The following is an 11685-nucleotide window of genomic DNA, read 5'->3' on the forward strand; positions in this document are numbered from 1 at the left end:
TCCCAATTTTGATTCCAACCTTACTTTCAATAATGACAAACTGGATGATGATGGAAGAAGAACAAACTGGGGAGGAGGGTAGAGAGAATGGTGCAGCAGTGAAGGAATGAAAACCCAAAATCCCTGTAAATGTTCATTAAAACTAATAAAATTTAATAATTTAAAAAAAATGGTCACGAGTCGCAAGGGACTCGACGGCACATAACAACAACAACAACAACAACAACAACAACAGCAACAAAGATAGTGTAATGTAGGATACTAAATGAAATTTCACAGTAGTCAGGCAAAAAATTTCAGATATATACACATCAAAATATGGCTGTTATTATGAGCCATCAAGCTGAATTTATTACAGCTGACCATCCAACGTTTTCAGAAGTAGTGAGTCACAGGGGAGAAAATTGCCCTTCTTTCCCTGGCGGAACAGCTAGTAGATTCAAACAGTGTGGCATTTTACTACTTTAGGTTTACAGTACTTATCACTAAGTCACCCAAGCTCCCTTACCAAAATGGAGAAGGAAAATAAAAAGACTTTATCAAAACAATACTACAAAAACAATGAAGCATGGAAAGCTAAAATAATAGTAGAAACATTAACAGTACATACATACACTTAGTATACAAAACAAAATGCTTTTGAAGTTCTGCCCTGTCAATAAATATACAGTCAAAATACAGAAATTAGCAGAATATGGGGGACTCCAACCAATTATATGTTTTCTTCAAGGGACAGACTTCAGCTATGAAGTCAGAACTTGGTTAAAAAAAATTTAAAAAGTAGAGAAAAAGCATGCCAAGCAAGTGATAACCAAAAAAAAGTAGTGAGAATAATAATGTCTAGAAAAAAAATTATGCCAGAATTTGCTATAAAACACAAAAAGGGTATCATAATGATAAAATAACATTTTAGCAAGAAGACATACCAATTATAAATATTGATGTACCCAACGCCAGTGACTGAACATTTACAAAGAAAACTTTAACAGAATTAAAGGGGGAAAATTCAATTTTCTAAACCTATATATCTTTATCGATAGAAGATTGCCTGTGTTTTGTTGTACAAAGACAATCATAATAAATTATGGATAACAGTGAGAAGATTGAGATTCCAAAACACTTAAATGTTCTCTTGCAATATCTATATATAAACCAATAAGCAGTGGTCAAACATCACAAGTAAATACTGCGTAGTTTAAAGTAAGGAAAGTTATACACCTTTCACCATATGAATTCAATCTGTATACTAAGTAAATAATCAGAGAAGCTGAACTATATGAAGAAGAATATGACATCAAGTTTGGAGGAAGAATCATCAACACCTGTCTACATTGTGCAAATGACCTAATTTAGCTTGAAGCAAGGGGGCAAAACACTTAATGCACATACTAAAAAAGTGAAGAAGCCTTCCATAGGAATTACCTCAACACCAAGAAAACAAAAGATTCTCACCACTGGAAATTTCCAACAATTTCCTTGTGCTTGGAACCATAGTCAGTATTCACCATAGCAGCAGTTAAGAAACAAATAAATATGTTGCATTGGACAAAACTGCTGTAAATGAATTTCTTAAGGTGATACAGAACAAAGACATCAGTTTAAAGATTAAAGTGCATCTGCACCAAACTAGGGCCTTTTCTTGCTTTTGAGAATCAGAAAATGAGCGTGGAAGTCCAAGGAAGAATTAACAGCTTTAAATTGTAGAGTTAGCCATGTGTTGCTGTTGTTATATTCAGTCAGGTTGACTATGACTCACAGTAACCCTTTGTACAATAGATCTGAACTCTGCTCTCTCCTGAGTGAATCTCACTGTCTTTGACACACCTACACTCATTACCCCAGTTATTGTGTCAATCCATTTCATCTGGAGTCTTGTTTTGTCTGCAACCATCCCAAGTATAATGTCCTTCTCCAAAGACTAGTCCCTCTTGGCTACATGTGAATGTGTGTGAATATGTGAGTATGTGAGACAGAGTCTCAAAGTCTCTGCCTTCAAGGAGAAGCTTGGTTTCATCCTCTCCCAGGTAGACCTCTTAGCAGTCCATGATATGTTCAATCCTCATATTCAGCACCATAAGTCAAAGGCATCAATTCTTCTTCTGTCATACTTGGTTAGTACCAAATATACCAGAGTGTAAACTGGGTGCTTCTTTGAGACAAGAATAGTAAAACTTCATTCCAATTCTTTGGACAGGAAGGACTTGTTCTTAGGAAAAGATATCATGCTTAGAAAGGTGGAGGATCATGGAAAGAAAGATCTTCAATGAGATTGGATGACACAAGGACTGTTGCAATGCACTTCAATATGATCAAGACTATGAGAATGCCACAGGATTGGGCAAATATATGTCATCTGCAGAACATGCAGGTGTTTAATGAATCTTCTTCCAATCTAAATGCCAAATTGGTCTGCAAATAGTCCAGCTTCTCAAATTATTTTCTCACCATACAAATTTAATACATATGGCGAAAGGATACAATCTTGACACACACCTTTCCTGATTTTAAATCATGCAGTGTTCCTTTGTTCTGTTTAGACAACTACTTCTTAGCTTATGTAGATTTATCATGAGCATAATTAAGTGTTAGAAGATTTAATTCTTCTCAATAGTCATAATTCTCTGTGGTTCACACAGTCAAACGTCTTTACATAGTCAATAAAACACAAGTAAACATCTTTCAGGTATTCTTTGCTTTCTGCCAACATCCATTTGATAACAATAATGCTGTTCCTCATTCCATGACCTCTTCTGAAGTCAGCTTGAATTTCAAGTAGTTCCCTGTCTACTTTCTGTTCCAGTTACCTTTGACTAATCTCTAGCAAGATTTTAGTTGCATATAATATTAATGACATCGTTCAATAATTTCCACATTCTGTTATTTGACCTCTTCTTGGAATGCAAACAAATATGGATTTTCTTTAGTCAATTTGCCAGGTTGCTGTTTTCTAAATGTATTTGTATAGATTAGTGAATGATCCTGGAGTCTTTACCTATTTATTGAAATGGCTCAATTGTTGTTCCAGCAATTCCTGGGGCTTTATTTTATACAGATGTGTCCAGTACAATATACTCCTCTTCCTTCATTATAATTTGTTCTTAGTCTTAGTTCTTGCTACGTCCTAAAATGGCTTAGTGGGAACCAATTATTTTTGGTATAGTGTCTCTGTATTCCTTCCATTTTCTTTTGATGTTTACTGCATCATTCAACGTATTGCCTATAGATCCTTTCAGAATTGCAACTTGAGGCTTAAATTTTTCTTCTAATCTATATATGTGTATGTATATGTATGAATATATATGTGTTTGTATACAAACACAGAGACATTTGTTGTTGTGTGCCATCAAGTCAGAACCAACCCCTCAGTGGGTTTTCAGAAGCAATGAATCACATAATAAGAGACTGCCCATATTTCTCCAAGAGCAGCAGATGAAGAATTCAAACCATGCATCTTTGGTACTGTAAGACTGTAGTGCAAGTTGTTACAACTAGGCAACCAACAGATACATCCATATCTATCTCTAACTCTACCTATCTATCTATCTATCTACCTACCTATCATCTATCTATCTTATTGAATATAAACATACACACACAGTTAAAGACAGAAAGTCACAGAGAGATGAAGACAGAGAAAGTGAGAGAAAGAGAAGAAGAAAGAATAAGCTGGTAGTTGATAAGGCAAGGCATGGGAACAGAAGGAAGGTGGTTTAGACTATAAAAGCTTTATGTGGGGAGATAGTGGCCAGGCATAGCCTGATGCAGCCTGGAAAGCAGAGCCAAAATGAAAGTTTTTGCTTGCAGCACAATTGAAGGAAGAGCTGTGTTATGACTATTATGAGACAAAGCTTGCTGGATGACTAAGGAAACAGGAAGCATCTTGCATTTGTGCGTCTAGACTGGACCTGAACTTTCACTTGTTGGCTGAGAAGATATCTGAACTAATTGAGGAATTTGCTGGACTAAACCTAGATTTCACCATGTAAAATCCTTTGCTTTTCCCAATCTCCAACTTGTTTCTTTAATAAACTACACATCTGTGAGTTTAAAAAACAACATCCCTGAAAAAAATACCCCAAAACACCAGAAACTGTTTGATAAGGCTGCTCCTTGGAGGCAAGGATTTGAAGCTTCATCTGACATACTTTGAACATGTTGCAAGGTGGGAACAGTCCTTGGAGAGGAACGTTATGCTTGGGAGGGTGCAGGGAGACAGCACAGGAAAGGAAGACCTTCAATAAGGTGGGTCAATCAATTCAATGACTGGGGGAACGGAGTAGGTATGCCAGAGACCATAAGATTGGCACAGGATAGAGCAGGGTTTGGGTCGTAGGTAATTCGACAGCACATAACAACAACAAACCCTTGGGGGGGAAGTCTTTAAATGGTTATTGTTAGGTATCACTGAATCAATTTCAATTCACAGAGACCCGATGGAACACAGGAGGAAATGTTGGTGACTTGGTGGGTAAGGAGTTGCACTGGCAATCCAAAGGTACTAGTTACTCCAAAGTAGAAAGATGCACCATCTCTTGTGTCTTTGAAAATATGATGGGGAACAACTATGAATGAATTCTGATTCAACAGTACATGACAATGATAACATAGATATAAATTATTGGAGATAAATTAGATCTATAAAAAATGATACTGTCACATAAGACAAGTCTAAAAATACATTAGGTGACTTTGCTCTCTTTCTATGACATGTAAATATTTTTGTTTGCCCAATTCAATACTTCATTTTATGTTCATCTCCAAGTACTCTTACTGAATTACCTCATATATTCTAATAATTTTAACTGCCTGTATGCTAATGAATTACAAATTGGTATTTTCAGTCTGTTTCTCTGAGATTTTGAATTTATGAAATTCACTATATATTCATATGGACATGTATATGTAGACACAATTTTTTCAGAACAGGACTACGTACTTTCCCTCCTCTGACAGTTTCAGTTCCAATTAGTGCCAACATCAATCAACTATTCAATCTAATTAGTAACCTGGGAATTATTCTTCAGTATGTTTTAGACCATTTGCCATTTAATCATCAAGCTTGGATTTTTTTTATTTCATATATAACTCCCCAAAGTATTCCATTTTTACATTATGTTCATGTTTTCATATCTCTTCCCATATACTATGGCAGCAATTCATGGTTTTTCTTGATCTGATTTGAGGTTAATTTGAATACCATTGAATTAGATGTTAAGCATCCCTTTTTGGCACTAAGACAGAAACAGGTAATACATAGCTTCTATCTTCTATGAGTAAGAATATCAGGAACCTCCTCTTTCATAAATTACAGGGATAAATTATCCAATTATCTGAGAATCAACAGAAAAGGAGCACTAGTTGTCCTAGAAGGGATCTCTGATAGCATAATTGGTAAAGTGTTTCACTGTTAACACAAAGGTCTTTCCCCTCTAGGGGTTCAAATTCACCAGGGAAAAAGATGGACACTCTCCTTCCATGTGATTTACAGCCTCAGGAATGGTAGTGAGTGACTTCTCCAAAGCAAAGACTCACATATGCCACAGGGCATAAGAAGAAAGGAGTGCTGCAGCAGAAAGCAACTGACATAGCACTAAATGAAACTGATATGAACTCTAGTGTGTGTGAAAGCTGATCAGAAATAAAATTCAAAGAAGTTCAGAAGGATGCATATTTGCAAGATTGTTTAGGCCTCTACCACTACATAACCTTCATTAACATCTATATCCTAGGACACCCCCTTTCGTAATTGAAACTCCTTATCGCAACAGTTTTCTTGTAAATATACTATTGAATAAATATATCTTGAAAGTATAACATCTGAGTCAGAATGAGCATACCTTCTGTATACTCCTTTCAGGCACTAGCATTAATCCAATGAACAATGAAGCTAGAAAGTAAATGTTCAATTCTTAAGTATAATTTTAAACAATACTAACGGAGTCAGTGAAGCGAGTGGTATCCTGAAGTTTACTTCACCGCCTATAACCACCTCAAGACCTTCCTGTGTGAGCAAAACTTGATCTCCGACCTCTATGCACCCATGGTGGCTAGCACTCTGGCCCAATTGGGCAGAGTGACTGTGATCAGATCCCTTCAGCTGGCATGGACGAACCTGCAGGCTCAGCATGTGTGGTACTGGGAGCTGGGCACCTCTGTTCAGGCTGCAGTGGCTCAGGGAGGCTGGCGCGCTCTGTGGCTGAGCTGGAGGCCCACTGCCCTTCGGGATGTGCCCTTTACAGCTCTTTATTCGTTCAACTACGAGTTGGCGAAGAGCTGGCTAAGTGCGTCCAGGTCAAAGGGCCAGACATCTGTAGGCATCAGCTTCATGGCTGGCGGCAACTCAGGGACGATGGCAGCCATCATGACTCTGCCTTTCAATGTGGTGAAGACTCAGTGCCAGGTCCAGCTAGGAGCGATGGAAGCCATGAGAGGTGAAGGGCCAGCTAGTGTGGACTCTGACTGGCTGTTGCTGCAGAGAATCTGAGCCCAGGTGGGCTTCCTCCAAAGGATCTTCAAGGTAGCCTCCTCCCGTGCCATCATGATCAGCACTTAGGAGTTAGCAAAAACTTTTTCCAGACACAACCAGGAGCTGCTACAAGGGCCAGGGGTTGAGGAACCACTCCCATCTACTTCATGGATGGGATGCAGGCAGGAGACTGAGTGAAGAGCCTTTTCCTCAGCACTGAGAGGTGGGAAGCTTCTTCCCTTCCCCCTTCTGGGTCCTCAGGGGCCCCCTCAGACATGGATTTCTTCCTGCTGCACCCCATTTCTGAGGCTCAAGGAGCATCACTTTCCCATCTCCCAAGTTCAAGACCAAATTTGCTGTCTGCATACATCCTCATTTCCCTGTTTTTTTTTTTCTGTAACTGGACCTGCCTCGAGGAACCAAACTCCCCGGATGGGCCTGTGTCAGTCTTCCCTACCTCCATTAATTCCTTACATCTTAACATCTTAAAAAAAATTAAAAAAAATACTAATTAAGAACTGTCCTGGGCTTGCCAACATATTTGCCAAGTATTCTTGTCAAAATGCTTTATAAATACTATTTGTTTTATCTTACACTTGAGAATAAAAGTGTTGTTAATAGGTGCCATTAAGTCAGCTCCAACTCACAGCAGAATGAAATTTCAAAACAGAATGAAACTATACCTCATTCTGTGCCACTCTCACAGTCTCCACAGTGTTTAGACCCCTTGTTACAGTTTCTATGCTCATGTCATTGATAGTCATTCTAATTTTTAATGACATTCAAACTTTATAAATATGATGTTTTAAATCAAATGTCTTTCGTCTTTTTTTCCAACATGTTCCATCGTTAAAGTGACATCTTTGCTCTCTACCACTTTATAGAGATCCTTGGTTTCAGATTTAGCCAACACAATGTATTTCATGAATTTTGGCTTGTATATCTATGAATGTTGTCATGAAAGTAATAGTGTCCCCACAAAAATACATATATGTAATGTGGAAACTGTGTAATGATCCTCCCATTGATGGTTAAACAAAACAATAATAGTTGGATGATTTAACTTTACAGATATTGCTGTCCCTTATGTTTTTTCTAGCTATATTGTAAAAATGAATACTGGCTACTGTAGATTTAAAAAAATGTGTGATTCCCACCTTCAACTAGTTATTAATTGGTTATTCTAAAATGAGAAATGTTTGTTACTTGTAGGAATGCTATGAACCCTGCCCTATCCTGAGCCAGTCTCATAGTCTCTGACATACCTAATCCCATTCCTCCAGTCACTGAGTCAATCCATTTCATCCTGGCTCTTCCTCTCTTGCCTGTTCTTCCATTATTCGAAGTCTGATGTCACTCCCAAGTACTGATCCCTCCTTGATACATGCCTAAAATATATGAGAAAAAATTTAAAAATCTTTTCCTCTAAGGAGAAAGTTGGTTTCACTCTCTCAAATACAGACCTGCCTGTTCTCTTGGTGGTCCATGTTCAATACTCTTCCCTAGCACCACAAATCAAACATGTCAATTCTTACTCTGTCATCCTTAGTCATTGTCCAGCTCTCCGATACATAGCAAGTTACTGCTTTACTAGGTCCAAAATCCATCGTAATAGCCCCAAAATCACACAAAACCATATTAGGGAACTAAAAATACTGTAATTCAGGTTATTATTGTTGTTAAGTGTTGTCCAGTTGAGTATGACTCATAGTGATTCTAAGAACATATCTGAACCCTGTCCTATCCTGTGCTGTCCTCACAAACTCTAACATACAATTGCTACAGTAATTGTGTCAATCAATCTATTCAAGAGTCTTCTTCTGTTCCACCATCCTTCCATTGTCTCAAGCATGATGCCCCTCTCCAAAAAATAGCTTCTTTTAGCAACATGACTAAAATATGCAAGATGAAGATCAATAAACTTGATTCCAGCAACCAGGAAATCAGAAGATGTAATGCACTGGGGAAATGTGCAGTCAGAGACCTCTCCAAATTATGGTTTAGAAAGGATCATAGTACTAGGGACATTGTAGTTAATGTTAGATGGATATTAGCTGAAAGCAGGGAATATCAGAGGAATGTATATGTGTGTTTCACTAACTATGCAAAGGCATTTGACTGTGTGGATCATAATAAACTATGGCTGACTCTGAGAAGAATGGGAATCCCAGAACACTTGATCGTTCTAATGCAAAACCTATACTTGGACCAGGAGGCAGTTGTCAGAACAGCGCAAGGAAACACTGCATGGTTCAAAATTGAGAAGGGCGTACACCAGGGATGTGTCCTGTCACCATACCTTTTCAACCTGTATGCAGAACAGATTATCCGGGAGGCTGGGATCTATAAGGAGAAATGTGAGGTCAAGATTGGTGGACGATTTATCAACAATCTGCATTATGCAGATGGCACAACCCTTCTTGCTGAGACTGAGGAGGACCTGAAGCGCTTGCTCCAGAGGGTTAAGGACTGCAGCCTCCAAAATGGATTGAGGCTCAATGTCAAGAAGACAAAAATTCTCACCACTAGGCCAATTGGCAGCATCAGGATAGATGGTGGAGATTGAGATTGTTCATAGCTTTAGTTTGCTTGGCTCCATAGTCAACAGTCTTGGCACCAGCAGCCAGGAAATGAAAAGGCGCATTGTCATGGGAAAGTCTGCTGTTAGGGTCCTCTCCAAAGTACTGAAGAGCAATGGTGTCTCTCTGGAGACTAAGGTGTATCTGATACAGGCTATGGTCTTCGCAATCACTTGTTATGCATCAAAGAGTTGGACAATGACCAAGGAGGATAGAAGGAGAATTGATGTCTTTGAGCTGTGGTGCTGGAGAAGAGTATTGAGAGTACCATGGACTGCTAGGAAAACAAATAGATTTATCCTGGAAAGGGTTAAACAAAGTTGCTCCTTGGAGGCAAGGTTTCTGAGGCTCTGTCTAACATACTTTGGACATGTTGTAAGGAGAGACCACTTCTTGGAGAGGGACGTCATGCTTGGGAGGGTGGAGGGACAGCGCAGGAGGGGAAAGCCTCTTTGAGGTGGATTGATTCAGTGACTGGGGTAACCAGGATGGGAGTGTCAAAGACAGTGGGATTGGCACAGGACAGAAGAGAGTTTAGGGCTCTTGTACATATGATCGCTATGAGTCGCAAGCGACTTGATGGCACATAACAACAACAAACAACAGTGATGTTAGTGTGATGAGTAAGGTACACCTGATTCAGGCCAAGGCCTTTTTAAGTACTTGCTATTTAATTCAGGTTAATAACAGAATACAATCTCTCAATAAGGAAAGTCACTGACTTGTGCTCACAGGCATCTCAGGCTTCAATCTCATGGCTTTAGGCCAGTCTTGTCGGTTATGGCTCATCCCTCTCAGTCCTCCAGCAATCTTGGGCATAGGATCTTAGTTATAGTTCCCTGGAGGATAGCGATATGAAAATCAGTTCGTTATCATGTCAGTTCTCTCATCCTCTGTTTGGGCTATTGCTGCTACTATTGTAGGTGTAAGAATCTCTGGCCTGAAAGGGTGCACACTGCATGCTTGATACTCCTTTGCTGGTGGTAAGATCCTCAAATTCTGTGCTGGATCTTCTCAATTTAGTGGCAATAATAGATTATCCTCTTTGAATAGGTTAACACACCCTATTTACTTATTTCCACTCATCCACATGGCAAAGTCAAAGTCAACAGTTAGGAAAGTCATTTTGAACAATAAACCCTTACATCACATTTGACCACAAAACTGAATGCACACTGACATTTCCTGAATAAGCAAATAGTCTGAAGATAAATAGTTGTTGTTAGGTATCCTCCATCAAATTATGACTCATAACAACCTTGTGAACAACAAATGTGAATCTTTATGTATTCTGTGCCATCATGATGATCTCCATCATTCTAAAGCCCAGTGCTGTAGTCACTTTGTCAGCTCATCTCATAGAAGCTGTCCCTTATTCTCAGACTCTTTACTTTTCCCAGAAAACTGTCTTTTTTCAAGGACTAGTTTCTGCTGAAAACATGCTTCAAGCATGTGAGATGAAGTGTCACTATCCTTATTTCTAAGGAGCACTCTGGTTGCTCTTCATCCTAAACATGTTTGTTTTGATAGTCCATAGGATATCCAATAGTCTTCATTAACACCACAATTCAAAGACATAGTTCTTTTTCAGTCATCCTTATTTATTTTCCAGCATTCAGAAATTATCAAACAATATCACTAATATTAAACACAAGTAAAATCCTGCTGAAGATTATCCAAAAACAACTGGAACAGTATATCAACAGAGAACTGTCAGATGTACAAACTGGGTTTAGAAGAGCTCATGACACTAGAGACATTATCACTAATGTCAGCTGGATCTTAGAAGAGAGTTCCTGAAAATGTCTGTGATTCATTGACTGTGCAAAGGCCTTTGACTTTGTGGATCACAATAAATTGTGGCTAACCTTGAGGAGAATGGGAATCCCAGAACATATGATTGTTCATGTGAAACCTATAATTGGACCATGAAGCAGTCCTCAGAACAAAGCAAGGAAATATTACATAGTTGAAAATCAGGAAAAGGGTTGTCCCAGGTGTGTCCTGTCTCCATACATTTTCTAGTACACTATTTGCTTGTCCAATTCAAAATGGTCAACATCAGTACATTTAGCTCATTAATCCTAGGATATCAGCTTTTATGCATTTTTTTTACAGCTTCCAATCTTTATAGAGTCATACATTGTATGTCCCATTACGAATGGACATTTTAAGATGTTTCTCTTAATTTTGAGACATGCCATTTTAGGTCATTTATGAGCTGAAACTTTTTCATCATCCATGTATTTAAAGCAAATTCTACCTTGAGGGAGCAGTTCTTCTACAGTTGCATTTTGAAATCCTTTCAGAGTCTTCCAACCTAAATTCATAGTCTTTTTTTTCTCGCACTGCATGACATAAGTATCTGCTGCCATTGATGGGCTTTCAAGGGTCATTATTTCAAAAGATGTTGATTCTAATCTGTCTTAGTCCGGAAGCTGTACTGACATCTGAACTCACTGAGTGACCCTGCTGGTATTTGAAATACTGGTGGCAAAGCTTCCAGCATTACAGCAACACCAGCCATCACATTAAGACAAATGGACAGGAGAGTGATGATTCAAAAAAAGTTATATTTTCCAAACCAATTTTCTTATTTACTTATTTTCAAGTAGAAAGTTTTGTTAATATATAAATTCA

The 11685-nt window shown here is 38.5% G+C and overlaps 1 pseudogene; it reads left to right on the plus strand.

The window, feature by feature from the left end:
* LOC102867847 overlaps nt 1-6553 on the plus strand; it is a 24569-nt pseudogene extending 18016 nt beyond the window's left edge.
* Nucleotides 6554-11685: the final 5132 nt, after the last annotated feature.

Source organism: Elephantulus edwardii, unplaced genomic scaffold, assembly GCF_000299155.1.
Source record: "Elephantulus edwardii isolate Elephantulus edwardi_28Jun2011 unplaced genomic scaffold, EleEdw1.0 scaffold00500, whole genome shotgun sequence".
NCBI classification, from domain to species: Eukaryota; Metazoa; Chordata; class Mammalia; order Macroscelidea; family Macroscelididae; genus Elephantulus; species Elephantulus edwardii.